We start from the raw sequence: 6559 nt of genomic DNA, 5'->3' as shown, positions 1-6559 counted from the left end.
TCAGGTGTTTATGCAATATCAAATATTAGTTAGTGGAAGAAATGTCCAAGGATGCCTCTATCTCACGGTATTTAATATGGCTATCTCGCATTATCCGTTTATGCACGGCATATTTTTTTTTCTGGCACAACGACCGATCTTGGTCGACCCTCACGACCAGGGTTTCGAAGTCGAGGTATTTTTGGGTCGACTCCGACTCCACACCAACTTTTTCACGACTCCGACTGCGGGTCGACTACGAGTGTAAATTCCTATACTGGTAAAAATTAATAAAATGTGCACAAATTTTTAACTTTTTCATATATTTGGGCCAATATAGGCTAATCTATTAGTTTTTGCTAACATATTCTTTAGTAAGGACCTCCGTTCCAATATAATATTTAACTTCAGAAGATAAATATGAAGTAAAATTCATATCTATATTGTCTCTACTGAATCTTAAATTGGAAAATAGCAACAAAGTACAAGCACGAGAATATTCTGGGAGGAACTTTTCTTCGTGAGAAAATATCTCTTGTGCCAGAAATTGAAAATATTGCATGACAATTTTTTAACTTTTAGGACCTTCTAACCCATAAGCTTAAAACATTTTCATGAAAATTTTCATAGTCTGGCACAATACTATGTGAAAACAAGTGAGCCAAGGCTATAGTCGGGTTGGGACCGACTATGTGATACCCTACACCACTACCCCTGTGCATAAGCTATTGACTGGTAAAATTCAAAATATTAAAATTGGGATAGCTTAGCGCCTTTGCTCTGAATGTTTTCATTAATACAGGTCAAGTTTGTTGAGACGCATTTAAGTGCATCGTTAGTCCAACTCAAATAAAAAAGGGAAAAGTGGGTTGTGCGCCAACCATCAATAGGCTTCTTTCTCTGTGAGACCCCCATCAACCCCCACAATTTCGTGATGATCCGATCAAAACTCCGACCTGTAGTGTGATTACACAAAAAATGGAGAAAGGGATGCATTACCGACTATTGCGATATCTCTGTTGTTTGACCACCTACGACAACCTACTTCACATCGTTGTAAAGGTGACGATTTCTACTTTCCTTGACAGGTTTTGCTTTCGATATACCTCTTACAGACTATTTTTGGATTTTTTTGTTGAAAAATTTGTTTGCGGTCCCCGCTGTAGCTCGAAAACGAATAAACAGATCAGCATACGTTTTTATGGGATCATTAAAAACCTAATAGATTTGTACTTAAGCGAAACGGAATTAAAAAATACCCACTTTTGAAAAAATTGTGAATAGTCAAAATCGACATTCCGATTTTAACTAAAAAAATTGACAGTTTTTACGCCATATTTTTTAATATGTATAATAATCCCACAAAAACACATGACAATCAGATCACCCGTTTTTGAGAGGGCCCTGTCTTTTTGAGAAAACCGCGTTTCAAACTTCGATCATACATACAAATCAGAATGAATTTTCTATTTTTAACGCTCATATCTCAGCTAATTAGTGTCCGATCGACTCGAATTTTTTGCAATATATTCTATTCTACCTGTTCTTTAAAATAACCAAATAAGAAAATGCTCGATTTTGTAAAATTTGTAAGTAGCCGTAACCCCTTAAAGTCGATAAATTTTGATGTGCTTACCAAAATTTTCGGAGGAACATTTCTGTAGATTTTTTCATGAAGAAAATCTGATCTTGTGTTTATTTTTCAGTTCAAGAACAGGAAGGACATGGAAGGGACTGAGCTTAAAGGACAAAATAATCTACAAAAGGACTCTTCATTTCATTTATCTGAAAACATTTCATCTCAAAATGATAAAACAGTATGGCCGAACAAAAATATAAAGCGTTATTGGGGGTCAATAAAAAGTCTTTACGTCATAACTCAGAAACTTCTGCCATGGGTCCTTTGGAGTTCTTAATATAATTCAATTCATGAATTTTCTACCCCCAGACCTTGACTTCCATTTTATGTCACAGTGTAATCAGTAAGATTTCCCATAGCGACCACAATGTCCTTCATAGGAGTCCAATAGGTCCTTTAATAGAAGACAAGGATGACATCTCACAAAAGACAAGATGAGAAGATTTTTGTGAGAAGACCAGTAGATCTTCTAACAGAAGACTTGTACAAGGTGGCGCAAAAGTAATTCTCCTATCAGAAAATGTTATAAATTTTGCGATTGGCCCCTAATGTCAGTTCTGTTTTGACATTTGTGTAGTAAACACATGCGAAATACACGTTAATCAACAATGTTACGCTACACTGCTCCAGAACGCGGAATATTGGTGACTATTTATTTGAGCAATAATCGGTCGGTGACTTTGGCACAACGTGAATTTCGTCGCAGATTCGTCCAGATTTCTTTTTGTAGGGCTTTTTTAAGTCGCGGTTTTATGTCAACAGACTCTTTCAGTTCTTAAAGACAATATCTGTCAAGAATGTGAGGACCTATCGCCGGAAGTTTTGGCCAAAGTGATGGAAAATGCCATAAAAAGGGCTCAAATGAAAATAAACTGTGGCGGCGGCCATTTATCTGACATCATACTCTCGACTTGATGCAAAAAAAATTAAAAGACCAAATAAAAATAATCCACAAGAAGAATCGAAGTTTTTCATATTTTTTTAAATTACAGCCAAAAAACATTGGAAGTTTACTTTTGCGCCACCTTGTAGGGCTTATATAAAATACGTTAAATGTCCAATAATAATTCGATTGTCATAGAACATTACTTTTGCTTGCAACAAAAATTAAGGATAAACTGGATCAAAAAGATTCTAGACATGCAATTTGTAATCAAAATATAGATGAAAAGACTAGACTTCAAAGGACAGTTAATATCCTGTGAATCGTTCTCCAAATTTGTATAGCATACCGTTTGCTTATATTTTCTTAGCTCTCTTTAAAAAAATAAAGAATGGTGTCCCGAATTTAATGTTATATTTTTATATTGTAGAAAAAATTGCCCGGAGTCGGAGTCGAGTAATTTTTTCCACTCAGACTCCAGCAAAATTGCTCTACTCCGACTCGTAGACTCCGACTCCGAAACCCTATCCACGACCTTCGGTTTTTGTAGTGTCGGGCAATCTCGTTCATTGAGCGGATCGTTCCTTTTCATTCCGTTCACCAAAAAGATCCGGATCGTTCACTTCGTTCGTTGGCTCTTTTTCTTTCAACAAAACATATTAGTCTATCATTTTCTTCTGAATATCGTTCGTTCTCTGCATAGTCGTTTATCAGTCTTATAGTAAGTTTACATTTACGAAATCCACTCGATTTCAACTATCAATTCCATTGCTTAATCGTCAAATAAAATTCAATGGATTTCGGATGAGTTTTCATTTGACGTATACGCTAAGGAATTGACAGTTGAAATCGAATGGATTTCGTAAATGTAAACCAAGCATAGATAAACAAAAAATTTTTCGTTTATCCTGTTTCCATTCATTATAGTAAAACTAATTTTTATTTGATAAAAATATCAATATATTTTTACACTACATTCTAGTTTGTTGAATATTTGTTTTTTTAATTCACCAACGCATAATAACCTCATTACAAGGAAAAAACTAAATGCTTTTATCGTAAAGGGAGATTGAGCGAAAGTTAACACTCGTTCAACTTAATAAACTATAAAAACGAGGGCTATAAGAACGTGAGAAGCAAAAAGAACCAGAGGAGCCAACTGAACGAGATGAGATGAATAACATAATCTAAACGAACGATGTAAATAAATGAATGTGCTTAATATGGCTCCGTTCGTTCTTTTGAAAAAGATCGTTCATGAACGACACAACTCAGAAACCCTATGAATTTGTGTTACTTGCTTCTTCGTGTGCAAAGCTAATGGAGGTGGTTTTGTGTCTGCTGCTGCAGCATGGCAATGTCTTGGCCATCAGTAATCTAAATGAACGATATAAACGAATGAGATGGATGCGGATCCGTTCGTTTTTTTCACGGAGTCGTTCATTTGAGCCGGTTCGTTCATGAACGACACAACTTTTTGGCGAGTGCCGAACACAGTTGACTTCATTGAACCAGTTTTTCATAGTCCTATGGGATGGTCCTTTATCGACATACAAAGACTTAATTTGATCGATACACTCTTGCGGTGATTATCCACGTCGAAAGTTGTGAAAAATTTATGGACGAAAATGTTCACAGGTAAATTCCATTTTTTTGCAAAGTTTCCACGGTACGTCGTTCGTTCTCTATTCGTTGTTCGACCCATATCTACGAATAAATTACTTATTTCCCCACACAAAATTCTATGAACTTACGACGATTTTTCTACGTTGTTCGAGTAGAAATACTCTCTGAACGACGAATAAGTATGTCCCATCCCTAACAAATGAGAGAATTTATCGAAAAAATTAATTATGACATGTCTAAATTCAAAATTGAAAAATTTGTTGAAAACACAAAATTTTTTAGAAAAAAGGGAAAAGATGAATGAAAATTAATGAACTAAACATTTTATTTAAATTCAGAAGGAAGATGGTTGTGTTTCCTTCTTAATTCCACACACATTTCTTTTCCATTAGTTCAAAATCGCGTAAAACAATCAGAAACAAAAAGGAAACGAATAACTGAAAGTCTGTATACACAAATATTGTTTTGACATCTCTCTCTCTCTCTTTAATTTTGAAAATAGAAAGATATAAAAATATATTGAAAATACAAAATTATTCAGAATTTATGGAAAAAATGAATGAAATGTGTGTAGTTAAATATAGAAGATACATTTGAAGGAAAGTCTTTTGCTTTTCCTATTCATTTAATGTATATTTTATGTGTTTTCGGTTAAATTTTTGGTGAAAACAGGGAAACAAAAATGAAGGAAATTTTGTTTACATTTCTGTTAATTACGAATGGTGTCGTGGAAACGGGTTAATTCGTGTTCGTCGTTCGACAAGCGAACAACGTAATTGAAACGCTCGTGTGAACATGACATAAACAACACATAACATGGTCGTACGACAAACTGTCCTGAGTGAGTCTAGGCTAAAACAATCAAACTTTCCAAAAAAAAAAATTCAAATGGCGCCTGGCAATACGCGATGTTGCCTAGGTCATGTGGTTTTCGTGCAGCCCTCGTATAATTAATTTTGTCATTCCGTTTGTAACACATCGAAATATTCATCGGAGACCCTATGAAGTATATATATTCTTGATCAGGGTCATTTTCTAAGTCGATATAACCATGTCCGTCTGTCCGTCCGTCCGTCCGTCCGTCCGTCTGTTGAAATCAATTTTTAAGATAGAGCTTTGTAATTTGGTATAGAAGTTTCTACTACTCCTAGGATATTTGGTATTGCAAATGGGCTATATCGGTCCACGTTTTGATATAGCCCCCATAGAAATGTACCACCCAATTTTCGGTATTTTGAAGGCTGTGGCAACAGCACCCCACCGAAATGCCTGAAATTTGGTATTTAGAATTTGTTGGTATAGGTCCACACTTCGACCCTATAGATTGGTACCTCCCTATTTTCGAAATTCTGAAGGTTGTGACGTGATAGGTCCGCGGGTTCCTATATCCCCCATAGAAGCGTATCTCACGATTTTCGGTATTTTGAAGGTTTCACTGAAATATCGGAAATTTCGTATTTAGCCTTCTTTTAGTCTAAAAACTTTCCGCCAGAAATTTTTAGGTATAGATGGACGTTTTGATATAGCCGCCATGGAACGGTACCTCCAGAATTTCGGTATTGGTAAGGTTAGCCACATTGTTTTATCGAACTTGCTGAAATTTGGTATTTAGTCTTCTTCATAAACGAAAAGAAGCTGATTGTTCCATTTTACTTCAATACAACTCGTGGTGGAGGTTATAACAAGTTCGGCCTGGCCGTTCTTACTTGTTTTTTTTTTTTTTTTTTGTAATTTGGATTGAACTTTAAAATGCTCCGGTATATGATATTTGCGTGTTATGTTTTTTTAAACTGTTGGCGAGTGTTATATGAACAAGCAAAAACAAAATAATTAGTTTACGCAATAAAGTTCATTGACAATTAGGGCGTATACGTAATGACAACGATTATGCGTTCAAGTGTCTGCACACTTACAAATTAATAGATAACATCTACAATGGGATATTTTGCCGTGCTAAGAATAAAATCATTATTTTCTCATATAGATGAGTGCACGTCGATTCATAGTGGCTCAATGATATGGGACCTATGTTTTATCGCTGAAATAGTCAGGAAATGTCGCCCACAACGGATTTACCAATGCCGAACATTTTTATGTTCTGGTTAGGGATTGAACCGCAGACCTTCTGAGTTCAAGGCGGACGTCCTTACCACTGCTCCACAGTGGCTCCCATAAATATTACTATTTGCAAAGTTTCGACCAGAACGGGTACGAGCAGGGATATTGTGGTGCTATCCATGAGAAGAATGAGGGTGATATTTTTTGTATTTCAAATAGGGAAGAAGCTTCTCAAGTAGGATTGACAGATACATATCGAACACTGGCTAGGCGAAAGCAGTGTTTCTACAATTGATTACGAAACGAAAAAGATAAAACGGTGCCGATCACCACTACTGATGACGAGACCCGCAGCCTGAAATAAAGACCGCAAC

The sequence above is a fragment of the Musca autumnalis genome, unplaced genomic scaffold, assembly GCF_047663935.1.
Source record: "Musca autumnalis isolate F117 unplaced genomic scaffold, ASM4766393v1 scaffold_3, whole genome shotgun sequence".
NCBI lineage: Eukaryota > Metazoa > Arthropoda > Insecta > Diptera > Muscidae > Musca > Musca autumnalis.
This window is presented reverse-complemented; position numbering follows the sequence as displayed.